Raw genomic sequence first — 15771 nt, forward strand, 5'->3', positions numbered from 1 at the left:
GTATGGCGTTTCACGCCATCGCTTCTCTCATCATCGTCATGTAACACAAACATTACACTACACTCCACACAGACACACAAATCATACTTGTAGTATTATAAAATGGTTCAAATGGCTCTAAGCACCTTGGGACTTAACATCTGACGTCATCAGTCCCCTAGACTTAGAACTAAGGAAACCTAACTAACCTAAAGACATCACACACATCCATGCACGAGGCAGAATTCGAACCTGCGACCGTAGCAGCCGCGTGGTTCCGGACTGAAGCGCCTAGAACCGCTCGGTCACAACTACCGGCTGTAGTATTACAGAAAGCTATAATTGCGCATGGTACAAATAGACAAGCAAACAAAAATGTATGTGAACAAGTGACGTCACCACATGTCATACATACAGCGGGTGAACCTACCGGCCTGTCGCACTTGATCATCCCAATTGAAGTCAAATATACCTGTCGGTGTGCCTCTGGGCCCACGGGCGCGAAATTAACACGTGGGGCTTAGGGTTCGAGTCTTGCGTGTAACTGACAGAATACTTTTCATTGCGTTAAACAGTTGTGTCTTTACATTGAAGTAAGATTTACTGTTTTATTTACCGGTCTTCGCCTGGTTTATTGCAAGTTAAAGTGCAACAAAAGCGTACCGTATTGCGTGACCAGTAAATTAGCGTAAGCTTCCGAACTGCTTCTTTACCAGTAAATTACTTATGTTTTCTTTACTAAATAATGTCTAAACAACAAAAGAACAGGGAAAAGGAAAGACACTTAGTATAACAACAGCTTTTACATGGTTACAGTGAGGAGAATAACTTTGTAAGTCCTTCGTTTACAATAAATCACATAAAAGTTTGCAGCCTTTGTTCGAACGTCAGTATTACGTCGGTCAATCATACCTTCCCTCTTGCAGCGAGGTACATCATCTTGTGACGTCACATGTACAACATCTCTCAATTTTTGGAGTATTTCCGGCATTTGAGACCCCGTGAGTATTATATTTAAGTTAATGGTTTCAGCGGCTTCTATGTCGCTTCTTGGGATTTTAAACATAAATAAGACTCACCCAGTGCATCAAACGTCTTGTGGTGTTGCTGCTCCAATGTATGTACCCTGTGGCAGCTTCTTCGTCACTGGGTAACTAATAACTATTGCGGAATGCATTGATTTCACCCTGTTTACGGCCGTACGGCCGTGCAGACTTGTTTTTATTCCACCCCAACCCGTGCAACCCCCCCCCCCCCCCCCTCCTCCTACCGGTCCCGTCACTCCATTACCATATCGACTAACCACTGACACCTCAGCATGTCATGTCAATCGGTTCCAATACAATTCATGTTTTCTCCCCCAGTTCATTTCATTACCTCTTATTCCAAGTATTCATCTAATCTTAAGCATTCTACAGCACCACGTTTGAAAATCTTCTAATCTCTTTTTGTATAAACTGCTTACTGTCCACATCTCATTTCTGTACCAGGATACACTCCATATACCAGCAGAAAAGAGTTTCTAACATATTCATTAATTATCGCTGCTAGTTAATATCTGTTACCTAGGAATAATTTTCTTATTACTCTCAGTCTGTATTTTATATGCACTCCACTTCTACCACTGTCACTTATTACGCAGCCAAAATAGTATCACTCATCTCCCACTTTTAGTGTCTCATTTTGATCTAATTTCTTCAGCATTGCCTAAATCAATTTGACCAAATTCCACTATCTACGTCATGCTTTTATTAGTATGTGTATTATAATACTTTTCAAGGTACTCCTTTCAACTGGTCTTCCAAGTCCTTTGCGGACTCTGACAAACCTCTAGCTTCAGAGAAGAGCAAAGGTCAGCAGCAGCTTGTCGGTTTTACGCAGTTTGTTTGTGTCCTTTATTTTAGCTCTATTCTAACTTCTGAGCAGAAGTGAACAGTAGCTGATTATTTAACTGTTTTTAGTAGTGCTATATATTTTTCGATCTTTTGTCTTGAATGAATGTACTTTCTGGTTTTGTTTTCCGCCGTAGACGCCGCTAGTGCCGCTTTATTCACTTATTTCTACGACTCTTGCGAACATTAAATATTTAGTAGATCTCCAGCCTCAGAATCTCAGCGATTAATTTCGTGTTTTGTAAGTGTATATTCAGTTAGTCGATAGCGCACTAGTTACTCAGATGTTTATTTTGAGACTAGTGACGGTTGTAATCAGCGTAATTTGCCGCTCAGTTCTGTGTCGGCTATCGCCTGTGAGACAGCTCCAGGACATTGCTGCATGTTTTGCTGTTTAGGAAGTGTAGTCTCGCTTCCTTTTTGTTAGCTGCTACCGCAAACTGAGGCAGTCTGTAGCTCACTTGTTATTTCTTCTGAATAGGTAGCTATGTAGTTCACTGAGGGATCAGTGTCCCTTGGTTACACGTTAGGAGGGTAACAAATTGCTTGCTTAGGTTTCTGCCAGCTTTTACTGTTTGCTCTTCAGTTTATCTTGCTAGGATGGATAGGATATCTGCCTGCTGTGTGAGAATGCTGGAGCGGTTGGCTGCATTTTACGAGCAGTTCAATGTAGTTTTGGCTGCCGCCGGACGCTTTCAGGCTACCGCCTTGCGACGTAGCGGTGACAAAGATTCTGGAGCGCCGCATGGGACACCTCATGTGTCGCTTTGCTTTGCCCAAGGGCTGTATTGCTGCGGTACCTTCTAGTGTACCCGCGCGGTGGACCGGCAGGGTGAATGACGGATGGCAAAGTGTTCCCATCGCTCGAGACAGAGGGGCAGTGCAGAGCCTAGCCGTATGGACTCTCCTCTTCACCCTGTGAGTGAACAGGTGGCTGTTTTTTCAGCTTGGTCTGAACAGGAACAGCTGGACAGAATGTTTGTTTTCGGAGCTACAGTGTTAGGCGATTGATGGAGCCCCTTAGGAAGAATGCACGCAGGGCTGGAAAGAGGGCCAATGTGCATTCAGTATGCCTGCCAGGGCGCCTCATCCCAGATGTGGAAGCGGCCTTGCCAGTGGTTATCGAGCGTGCAGGGTACAGTCGTCTACAAATTGTGGCTCCGGTCGGCACCAACGACGCCTGTTGTGTGGGTTCTGAGACCACCCTCAGTTCGTACAGGCTGCTGTCGGAGGTGGTGAAGACTGAAGGCCTCGCAGGCATCCTGCAAGCACAGCTTGCAATTTACAGCATCACTCCCAGAATTGATCGGGGTCCTTTGATTTGGAGCCGAGTGTAAGATCCCAACCAAAGGTTTCGTCGTCACTGTGACGGTCTTGGCTACAAATTTATGGACCTGCGTTATCGGTTCGGGATTTGTAGGACTACTCCTGATCGTTCAGGGCTGCACTACATAAAGGAAGCAGATATTCGGGTAACAGAATACTTGCCGAGCGAAAAATGTGGGTTTCTGAAGCTAGGCGGTAGTTTGGGGTACTCTCATAAACACTCGCCATTCGATGCGCATATAGGGAAATTAAGGCTTCCATCCAGTTACTCGTTTGGCAGTAGAAGACAGCAAAAGGAAGGCCGAAGTTTTACATTCCACATTTAAGCAATAGTTCACGCAGGTGAATCGTAAAAACTTACCGTCGTTTGACCATCGGACATGGATGACATAGTAATAAGCATTTTTGGCAAGGAGAAACAATTGAAGCAGTCGAAAACAAAAAGTCGCCAGATACGGATGGAGTTCCAATTCGGCATTACGAAGAGTTCTCTACCTCATTGGGAACTTACTTGGTTTGCATTTATCATGAATCTCTCGACCAGCGCAAAGAGCCAAGCGATTGGAATAAAACGCAGGTGACTCCTGTATATAATATAGTAAAAGAAAGACCCGCAAAAATTACAAACGAATCAGCACGGCTTTAGAAAGAATCTCTCTTGCAAAACCAAGCTTCATCTTTCCTCGCATGATATACTATGAACTACGGATGAAGAACAACAGGCAGATTCCATATTTCTATATTTCCGAATAGTCTTCGACACATCTCCCCACTGTACAGTGTTAACGAAATCATGCGCGTAAGAAATAGGCTCCCAGATATATGAATGCCCCGAAGTCTTCTTAAGTAATAGAACCCAGTTTGCTGATCTCGACGGCGAGTGTTTATCAGAGACAGTGGTTACATCAGGAGTGTCCCAGGGAAGTGTGATACAACCGTTGCTATTTTTTATGTACATAAATGATCTGGCAGATGGTGATGCTGTGGTGTACAGGAATATGTTGGAGATAAGTGACTTTATGTTGATACAAGATGACCTAGACAAGGAGGACGTAAAAAGCAGACTAGCACCGGCAAAGAAGGCATTCATGGTCAAGAAAAGTCTGCTAGTATCAAACATAGATCTTAATTTGAGGAAGAAATTTCGGTGTATGCAGGTTTGAAGCACGTAATTGTACGGTAGTGAAACACACACACTGTGGAAATATCAGAAAAGAAGGGAATCGAAGCATATGAGGTGTGGTGTTACAGAAGAATGTTGAAAATTAGGTGGAGACTGATAAAGTAAGGTATGAGGAGGTTCTGCGCAGAATCGGAGACGAAAGGAAGATGTGAAAAACACTGACAAGGAGAAGGGACATTTTATAGAACATCTGTTAAGACATCAAGAATAACTTGAGAGAGCTGCAGAGGGCAAAAACTGCAGAGGAAGACAGAGATTGCAATACGTCGACCATATAATTGATTATGTAGGTTGGAGGTGCTACTCTGAGATGAAGAGGTCATCACAGGAGAAAAATTCGTGGCTGGCCGCATCAAACCAGTCAGAAGAAGACTGATGACTCAGACAAACAAAACAAAGAACCATTGCGAATGATACTATTCAACATGTTTTGTCCTGTAAGTCATCAGTGTCGACTCACAGGGTCAAGAGTTCGTTATCTCTACTTGCTCATCTGAGTCGTAGGCGATATACAAATCCGTTCATAATTCATCTAATGTTTCTTGGTATTTTCATTGGCTTCTTAGATACTTCGTGAGCACATTTTTAGTTATGCAGTGTTGTGTAATGCCACTTCGCAATCCCACATATTATGAGCTGCGTTGTGAGTTGAAATAGTAACTCATATACAATCTCTCCGAAGCCGTTGTCAAATTGATAACATTCATTTAAAAATTCTGTTAAATAGGCCATGTGCGCCTCAACTTCATAAATTATATGGTAGTTTTTATTCCACCACAATTATTTGCCTTCAGTACGGGCGAGTGTAGTGTCTTCAAATTAAGTGCCACACCTTCGCTGGGGAAATGATCTTGTATTTCTCTAACAAACTTATTTATACGCTAATAGTTGCTTGTATAGTCGGCACACAATTATTCAGCATAAGATTACAAGCACAGTTTTCGTATGGTTCTGTTATGTTGACGAAGCTAAGACAGCATCGAGATCTTTGCAGCAGAAAATAAGCTATTCGTTCCTTGTGTAAAAACGTGTTTGAGTCACAATTGTGAACCAAGCTTGCTCGATGTCAGATGCTTCGTTTATGCATCATAACAATACATCAATACATTTGCAAGAATTCGTTGATAAGAAACTAGATCGTGAAGGTGTATTTAAATATTCATGTAAACCTACAGATTAACCGTTGCACAAACTAAGCATACCAGTGTTAATTTGTTTTTAAAATAAAGTCAGAGATCGTTAAATCAAGTTTTTCTTGAGTCACAGATTATAAGAGTTCGTTCTAACTATGGCGATTTGCTGTTGACATTCTTCAAGTACTCCGAATTTCAAAACACATGGGCACTAGCAAGCTCCATGTTTCACTATCGTAAGCCAAAACATTTTCATCTTCTGACACATCCAACATAGTTTTGAAAACTCAATTTAGATTCTCTAAAGTACTTCAGGACATTTTTACTCTGTTTTTGTTTTCCTGATCATCCAATTATTGTATTCAACTGTCTTAAATACATAAACATAAATAATGGGTCCGTGGTCTGATTGGTAATGTCTCCATTCTATTTTCAATTTATTTATCATACATTACTTCATTCGCAGCGTTATTAATTTTCGGGCCAACTTTCAGACTTGACCTAATGTTCTATTCTGTGTTATCAGTAAAGGTAAAGAGTAAAGTGTCACCAGGAAGCAAAAGTAGCTCCGGTATGTATTTATTCTACCTTTTGCCAGCTTAAAGACCTCAAGTCTTTCTAAAGGACTGCTGACAATAAAGCATCCCCAGGCTGTGGCTAAACTATATCTCCGCAATATCCCTTCTTCCAGGAATGCTAATACTGCAAGTTCCGTGCGAGAACTGTGAAGTTTGGAAGGTAGAAAATGTACTCGCAGAAGTAAAGCTGTCAGGATGGGTTCTGAGTCGTGTTTGAATAGTTCAGTAGTGTCCATTATAATTATCCGGGCTGTTATGCCGTGGTCGGTTGATGAATTCTGTGGTGATTCCCAACGTTTCGTCTCCGACTGCGGAAGACATCTTCAAGGGGGTCCGTAGCTCGATGGAAGGTCCAACACACACACTGGCTCGTTACTGACTGCCGCTAAATTCCATGACTGCGCGCCCCCGCGCCGCGGCGTGATGTCACGTGTTTTGAAAACGTCACTACAATTGGCCGCTGTCCGTCGCCGTCGATCGCCGTTCCCATCACCCAGTAGTGGACGGGTGGTACACATCTTCTTTAACACCGGCATCCATATACCGTTTAATTTTACGCCCTCCTCCTTTTACGCCGGCCGAAGTGGCCGTGCGGTTAAAGGCGCTGCAGTCTGGAACCGCAAGACCGCTACGGTCGCAGGTTCGAATCCTGCCTCGGGCATGGATGTTTGTGATGTCCTTAGGTTAGTTAGGTTTAACTAGTTCTAAGTTCTAGGGGACTAATGACCTCAGCAGTTGAGTCCCATAGTGCTCAGAGCCATTTTTTGAACCTCCTTTAGGTTGAAATTATTTGGGTGTTTAGCGATTTCGATTGCCTCCCTGTAGTGCCTTTCGTAATATCCGCTTGTGGCCACTAGTACTTGCGTCTCCTCGAAACGAATATTGTGGTTCCCTGGCTGGAAAGCATGCTCCGCAACAGCTGATCGTACCGTTTCTCCTCTTCTACAATTTCTCTTGTGCTCTTCCAAACGTTTAGAAACAGTTTTTTTAGTGGTACCCACATAAACATCACCACAGCTGCATGGGATCCTATACACTCCAGATTTTTCCAATGTTTTGCGAGCGTCCTTGGCAGGCTTAAGGTATTCGTGTATCTTCCTGGTGGGCTTGTAGATTACGGTAATATTCCGCTTCGTCAAGATCCTCCCTATTCTTTCCGTTACATTTTTAACAAACAGCAGGAAAACCGTAGATTTTGCAGTAGCCTGTGCGTCAGTATGATTTCTGCGTGGCTGCCTCAACGCACGTTTTATTTCGGCGGACGAATATCCGTTCTTCATTAGCGCATTGTGGAGATATTCCATCTCAGCGTCGAGCAACTCAGATTCACAAATATTTCTAGCTCTGTCCGCTAACGTCTTGATAACACCCCTTCTGTTGTGGGTGGTGGTTCGAATCCCGGTGCAAATAACGGTCCGTGTGCGTGGGTTTTCGGTACACTCAGTGGCCCAAACAACCATTTTCGTTTCTAAAAACAAGCACATCGAGGAAATGTAATTTGCCGTCTACCTCCTCCTCCATTGTAAACTAAATTCTCGAGTTTATACTGTTCAGATGTTCGTGTAACCGGCTTAGTTCCTCCCTACCACGTCTCCACAGCACAAACGCGTCATCCACGTATCGGAACCATACATTTGGTTTCTTGCTGGCAGTATCTAAGGCCCGTTCTTCGAATTTCTCCATAAAGAAGTTTGCAATTACGGGACTTAGGGGGCTTCCCATAGCCACGCCATCCTTTTGCTCATAAAACTGTTCATTCCACCTGAAGTATGTGGTCGTCAAACAACACTTAAACAGTTCTAAAATATCGGCAGGAAAAATTCGATCCAGCTGTTCCAATACATCATTAAGTGGAACCATGGTAAACAGCGATACCACATCGAAGCTGACCAATATGTCCTCCGGCTGGACCACTATGCCATTCAATCTGCTGATGAAATGTGTCGAATTCTTTATATAAGAAAGAGTCCGAACGGCCCACATGTGGTTTTAACAGCGTAGTCAAAAACTTGGCTAACGAGTAGGTGGGCGAACCAATGGCACTTAGTAGCGGTCTTAACGGCACATTTTCTTTATGAATTTTGGACAATCCATAAAGCCTCGGTGGTAGCGCAACCGAATTGTAGAGACCTTTCTGTAGACTCTCTTCAATGGAGGACTTTTTTATTAACCGCGACACAGTTCTAAGAACGTTGTTAGTGGGGTCCTTATTCAGCTTCCTATATGCTTGCGGATCCAGTAGATCAGTAATTTTTCTCTGATAGTCGGCCACATCCATAACCACCGTTGCGCTTCCTTTGTCAGCTGCGAGAACCAAAATACTATCGTCGTCATTCAGGAGTTTTAAAGCTCTTCTCTCACCCACAGTTATATTACTTTTCGGCGGTTTTGCATTTGCTAATATTCTCACTGTTTCTATACGGATTTCTTCAGCTGTTACAGAATCCACACTGCGAATTCCTGCTTCTACACTGGCTACAATTTCTTCCGTGGGCACAAAACGCGGACTAACAGCAAAATTTCCTCCCTTGGTCAGTAGCGAGCCAGTGTGTGTGTTGGACCTTCCATCGAGCTACGGACCCCCTTGAAGATGTCTCCGGAAGTCGTAGACGAAACGTTGGGAATCACCACAGAATTCATCAACCGACCACGGCATAACAGCCCGGATAATTATAATGGACATGATATTTCCGGCTGTGAAAGTCTACATTTTAGTACCAGACGCCTCTACGGGGAGGAGATGTCAAGAGAAGTGCGACGCCTGGAAAGAATCCAGAAGAAGAGAGTGTAGCTTTTGTGTTCCCTCACATTCCTGTCTCGTTGCAGAGCCGTCAGCGTTATACCGAAGTTTCTGAAGATAAAGCGACTGTTCTACTCGGGAAAGGCACAACGCATTTTCAAACGGACTGAGGAGGCCTTACTACGAGAGCGCATTCAGCAGACCCAACGGGACTTGGCATGAACAAACTGTAAGTTAATGTCTCTCCATATTACGATCAGTAATAAACTGTGCAGCGATGACTGGGCTAAAATTGATAGACAACTGCATGATACCATGGGGAAGCGTATGTTGACGACATCTAGAAGACAGAAGAAGAAGTTTGATAATTTGCTACCTAATCAGACTGTTCGGCATTCAGACATATCCCGGACCGTTGTCAATTTGTCCAAACGTTCGTTATCTGACGATGAGACATCTGTGCTTGCCAAGGGAGGAAATTTTGCTGTTAGTCCGCGTTTTGTGCCCACGGAAGAAATTGTAGCCAGTGTAGAAGCAGGAATTCGCAGTGTGGATTCTGTAACAGCTGAAGAAATCCGTATAGAAACAGTGAGAATATTAGCAAATGCAAAACCGCCGAAAAGTAATATAACTGTGGGTGAGAGAAGAGCTTTAAAACTCCTGAATGACGACGATAGTATTTTGGTTCTCCCAGCTGACAAAGGAAGCGCAACGGTGGTTATGGATGTGGCCGACTATCAGAGAAAAATTACTGATCTACTGGATCCGCAAGCATATAGGACGCTGAATGAGGACCCCACTAACAACGTTTTCAGAACTGTGTCGCGGTTAATAAAAAAGTCCTCCATTGAAGAGAGTGTACAGAAAGGTCTCTGCAATTCGGTTGCGCTACCACCGAGGCTTTATGGATTGCCCAAAATTCATAAAGAAAATGTGCCGTTAAGACCGCTACTAAGTGCCATTGGTTCGCCCACCTACTCGTTAGCCAAGTTTTTGACTCGCTGTTAAAACCACATGTGGGCCGTTCGGACTCTTTCTTATATAAAGAATTCGACACATTTCATCAGCAGATTGAATGGCATAGTGGTCCAGCCGGAGGACATATTGGTCAGCTTCGATGTGGTATCGCTGTTTACCATGGTTCCACTTAATGATGTATTGGAACAGCTGGATCGAATTTTTCCTGCCGATATTTTAGAACTGTTTAAGTGTTGTTTGACGACCACATACTTCAAGTGGAATGAACAGTTTTATGAGCAAACGGATGGCGTGGCTATGGGAAGCCCCCTAAGTCCCGTAATTGCAAACTTCTTTATGGAGAAATTCGAAGAACGGGCCTTAGATACTGCCAGCAAGAAACCAAATGTATGGTTCCGATACGTGGATGACGCGTTTGTGCTGTGGAGACATGGTAGGGAGGAACTAAGCCGGTTACACGAACATCTGAACAGTATAAACTCGAGAATTCAGTTTACAATGGAGGAGGAGGTAGACGGCAAATTACATTTCCTCGATGTGCTTGTTTTTAGAAACGAAAATGGTAGTTTGGGCCACTGAGTGTACCGAAAACCCACGCACACGGACCGTTATTTGCACCGGGATTCGAACCACCACCCACAACAGAAGCGCGGTGTTATCAAGACGTTAGCGGACAGAGCTAGAAATATTTGTGAATCTGAGTTGCTCGACGCTGAGATGGAACATCTCCACAATGCACTAATGAAGAACGGATATTCGTCCGCCGAAATAAAACGTGCGTTGAGGCAGCCACGCAGAAATCATAATGACGCACAGGCTGCTGCAAAATCTACGGTTTTCCTGCTGTTTGTTAAAAATGTAACGGAAAGAATAGGGAGGATCTTGACGAAGCGGAATATTACCGTAATTTACAAGCCCACCAGGAAGATACAGGAATACCTTAAGCCTGCCAAGGACGCTCGCAAAACATTGGAAAAATCTGGAGTGTATAGGATCCCATGCAGCTGTGGTGATGTTTATGTGGGTACCACTAAAAAAACTGTTTCTAAACGTTTGGAAGAGCACAAGGGAAATTGTAGAAGAGGAGAAACGGAACGATCAGCTGTTGCGGGGCATGCTTTCCAGCCAGGGAACCACAATATTCGTTTCGAGGAAACGCAAGTACTAGTGGCCACGAGCGGATATTACGAAAGGTTCTACAGGGAGGCAATCGAAATCGCTAAACACCCAAATAATTTCAACCGAAAGGACGAGGGCGTCAAATTAAACGGTATATGGATGCCGGTGTTAAAGAAGATGTGTACCACCCGTCCACTACTGGGTGATGGCAACGGCGATCGACGGCGACGGACAGCGGCCAATTGCACTGACATTTTCAAAACACGTGACGTCACGCCGCGGCGCGGGGGCGCGCGGACACGGAATTTAGCGGCAGTCAGTAGCGAGCCAGTTTGTGTGTTGGACGTTCCATCGAGCTACGGACCCCCTTGAAGATGTCTCCCGCAGTCGGAGACGAAACGTTGGGAATCACCACAGAATTCATCAACTGACCACGCATTACAGCCCGGATAATTATAATGGACATAGTATTTCCGGCCGTGAAAGTCTACATTTTAGTAATAGTTCAGTCGGTAGAGTGCTTGCCCACGAAAGGCGAAAGCCTCGAGTCTGGGTGCGGCACACTGTTTTCATCTGCCAAGATGTTTCATTCAGCGCACAGTCCGCTACAAGGTGAAAATTTCATTCTAGCTGCTGAGAATAGTTTTGTTGATCTGGTCCTTGCATAGCTCTTCTCTCTTTTCTGAATTGTTCTAATTCCTGATTAAGTCTAGTCAACGCTGTGGCAGAAACGTAGAAATTCTTCAGTATACTAACATGGACTGAGTTACATCTTGCCATTCAATGGCTGACAGTCCACATTCTGTATTAACTCAGTCCATAACTTTTTAAAAATCTGTATATCGCTCTCAAAGAGAAGCTCGTATTTATTTTTCCGCCTGAACTACGTCCAAAACGTAACAAATTTGTCTTTGGGCGAATTAAAATGCTAAATCCTGGTTACTTTGCCTAATTAAGAGTAGATATAATGCTTTCTCTAGGCAGCTGGTGATAATTTTTGAGAATATCTTGTACATCACGGACAGAATGTTGACAAGTCTCTAGTGTTTGGCTGTTCTGTCGCCTTTAATGTGAAAAAGAATAACTGATGTGTTATTCCTGCTTTGTGAAATAGACTGTCATCGAACAATTTCTGTACAGAGTTTTGAAATTCATTTTTATAGCTTTTCATCCTGCTTCAATTTATTATGAATTAATGGTTTGAAACAAAAACAATCAGTGACTGACATAAATAACTTATATGTTACAGCAGCCTCTTACCTTACTGGTTAGCTATTATAGTAGATATTGCAGCACACTAGTCGACAGAGAAGCCCTGATGATCAGACGAGTGCAGCGTACAGAGTTATACCATTCGAAGCGCGCCTATTCCGACAACTGAAAATATCTTTATTCACGGTGTAACACAAATGAACTGCAAATATTGCAGGACACATTCCTCGTAAGTAAACGAAGAAATTATGTTATACGGACATGGGACTGGAAACGCTTTGTTTCCATATTACAAATCACTTCCTCTAACTCATTAATCATGGGAAACACACAAGAACAGAACTTAATAATCATGGGGGAACATGCTCTCTTTGTGACATCTGGTTACGTTGTGCACCGCCAGCATTTTGTTTTACATGTCCCTGTCATCATGCGACGTATGCCGTTGCTTGTTTACTGGTAACATCGTCTGTTCCAGCCATCAGTACGATCACTGCAAGCACATGAGTTACCACGTAGACTTAATCACACACTTGGCTCATGCAATGGCAGTGTACACAAATGCAGAGATGGCAGATGCACATTTCATGTATGGATTAGCACTGACGTTCAGGTTCAAAGTTTGTGGCGGAAGATATTTCCAGGAGGAAGGTGCCGCGACAGGAAAACTTTTTAAGCCACTGATCGTCGACTTACGAAACACGGAGCATTCGAGCATGATACTCGCGACCGGGCGAGGCCTAGCAGGACGAGTACACCGCAGCGGGAGGCGGCTTTTCTTCGTGCAGTTGATGCCTACTGTAGTGTCAGTACAATACCTGTAGCTGTAACACTGTCCAGTGAGTGATACAGGAGGGCTAGCTGTATCCATACCAGTTACAGCGTGTGCAGGCTGATTTTCCTGCACAGGTACTTTTCTACGAATAGTTTATTCAACAAAGTGTTAACTACAATTTTAGTGCAACGATGCTTTTCACGGGTGAGGCGTCGCTTCAACGAGATCAGATTTTAAATTTTCACACTCGACATATATAGGAAAACGTCAGTCTTAACGGAACTGTCGAAGTAACTCGTCAACAAACATTTTCTGTCAATGTTTGGGCCAGCATTGTTGGTGGCTGTTCGGTAGGGCCTCACTTTCTTCCGCCTTAGCTCAATGGACAAAGCCATTATAATTAGTGGAGATGGTTCTACCGTATTTGTTAGCAGATGTGCCTTCAGGTTTGCGAGAAAACATGTACTTCATGCACCATGGAGTATCTCCTCATTATATTGTTAATATCCGTCGACTTGTAAATGACAGGTTCGGTGACAGATGGATAGGCAGGGATGGACAAAATTGCCTGGCCGCCACTCTCTCCTGACATAAAATCTTGACGGGCGATGTGGCCGAGCGATTCTAGGCGCTTCAGTCAGGAATCGCGCGACTGCTGCGGTCGCAGGTTCGAATCTTGCCTAGGGCATGGATGTGTGTGATGTCCTTAGGATAGTTAGGTTTAAGTAGTTGTAAGTTCTAGGGGACTGATGACCTCAAATGTTAAGTCCCATAGCGCTCAGAGCCATTTTAACATGAACTCTTGTGTATGGAACTCCAGTCAAACCGTTGAAAGTTTCCGTGCCCGTGTTATGGAAGGCTGTGCGATACTCCAGGGATACATCAGCTCATCAGAGATTCATTCCGACGGCCGGTTGATGCACGTATCAATGGCCACGGAGGGCGTATTGAACACCTACTGTGAGAAAAAGTTGCATGTCGGATCCTGGGACGTTCGGTTTGTGTGTGTTACCCCTGATTAATGAGTTGAAGAAATGAGTTGCAACATGGAAGCACAGAGTTTTCAGACCCATATTCACATAACATAGTTTCTTCGGCTACGTGTGAGGAATGTGTCCTGCAATTTCTGCCGTATATTTTTGTTACATCCTGTGAGGTAATCTATAGTCCAATGTAACTAACTATTGCATCAGTTAAAAACATATTTTCATAAACTAACAGTAAAATCTTTTACATCCATTTGTTTCTGAATCTTAAGATCTTATTCTGAGCTAAACTATATTAAGACGTCTAAAACAGAACGACCTCATCCATGCCAGCCAATACCGATTCCGAAATCATCGATCATGTGAAACCCAATACGCGCTTTTCTCACATGAGTCCTGAAAGCCATAGATCAACGCTTTGAGGTAGGAACAGCACTTCTCGATTTTCGAAAAGCATATGACTCGCTTCCACTTATTTAGTATCAAAAGTACCATTGTAGGGGTGTCAAGCGAAGTTTTTGACTGGGCTGAGGCTTTCTTTGTAGGGAGGACGCCAAACGTTACATTGGATTCAGAATCAGTGACAGATGTGGAATTAACTTACTGTCTGCCTCAGGAAAGTGCTTTGGGACCTATGTTGTTCACGTTGTATACTAATGACCTTGGAGACGGTATTATGAATAGCCACAGGCTTCCCGCAGGTTGTATAGTTATATACAACGAAGTATAGTTTTAAAAATGCAGCCATATACTGAGTCAGATCTAAGATTCAAAGACTATTAACTTACTTCGATTGTTCCTAAACATAACGTTTTCCACTTCGTGGAGCAAAATCCTTCTTCTACAACATCAGTGAGTCGCAGTTGGAATCGATCACCTCATACATATTGTAACCTCCCAACAGATAAATTCCGTAACCTTGGAACAATAAAATGTGACTAATCTCCTAACAAAAAAAATGTGACTCATAGATAACCTTTCAATAATTGACTGTGAATTTAAACTGGTAAATTTTGGACGTCAGCAGGGCTGCGTCATGGCCCTGAAAGATCATACTGAATAAATTGAAAATTCTTACCTCAATGAAGTCGCCGGATAACGCATATATATCTGCTCTTATAATAAATTTTTCTGGCACAGCCCTGTGCAATGCTGGCCGATAGATTTATCGTGTACAAAAGGAAACAACTGATTTTTCTTTGCAATAATCAGGATGACCATGGATTGGAGAAATAAGTAAATTCTTTAAATTGAGATGAATGATTGTCAAAAGTTAATTTTTTATATGAAAGATTATTATTAAGAGATTTTTTTAACATTTACATGGGACTTGATGTAACAATACTGCATATGCGCGAGGCTGATTTTACCTTATACTACAGTGCTCGGCTCCTCCATCGCTCCGCACGACCGGCCCAGCCAACTCCATATACTAGACTGCTAGCTAGCAACTAACTCCTACTGCTACTGACACTGTTCTAACTCCATACAACACTGCTCTCTGGTCTGAGATTCTCTTATAGCTTACATATCGCAGGCAGTGCGTGAGCAATCTATCGAAATTACATCTGGTTGAGTGTGCTAGCAACAAATTGCTTAATCATGGACCTCTTACATAACCCTCCACTGGGGGGTGCAAAAATTTGGCGGCGGTGGAGAGTCAATTGGACTTGCCATGAGCAACAAATTTTTATATAATCTATTTAGTTACTAAGTCTACAGTCACAGAGTATATACATTATTGATAAGTGTAGAAGATACTAATAAATTAATTAGTGTGCACATGCACTGACTTCAGAACATATTAAGAAATGAGAAAATGCATACGCAATGAGTACAGAATATATTAACAACTGACATAAAGCGCACA

Source organism: Schistocerca americana, chromosome 5 (genome assembly GCF_021461395.2).
Source record: "Schistocerca americana isolate TAMUIC-IGC-003095 chromosome 5, iqSchAmer2.1, whole genome shotgun sequence".
NCBI lineage: Eukaryota > Metazoa > Arthropoda > Insecta > Orthoptera > Acrididae > Schistocerca > Schistocerca americana.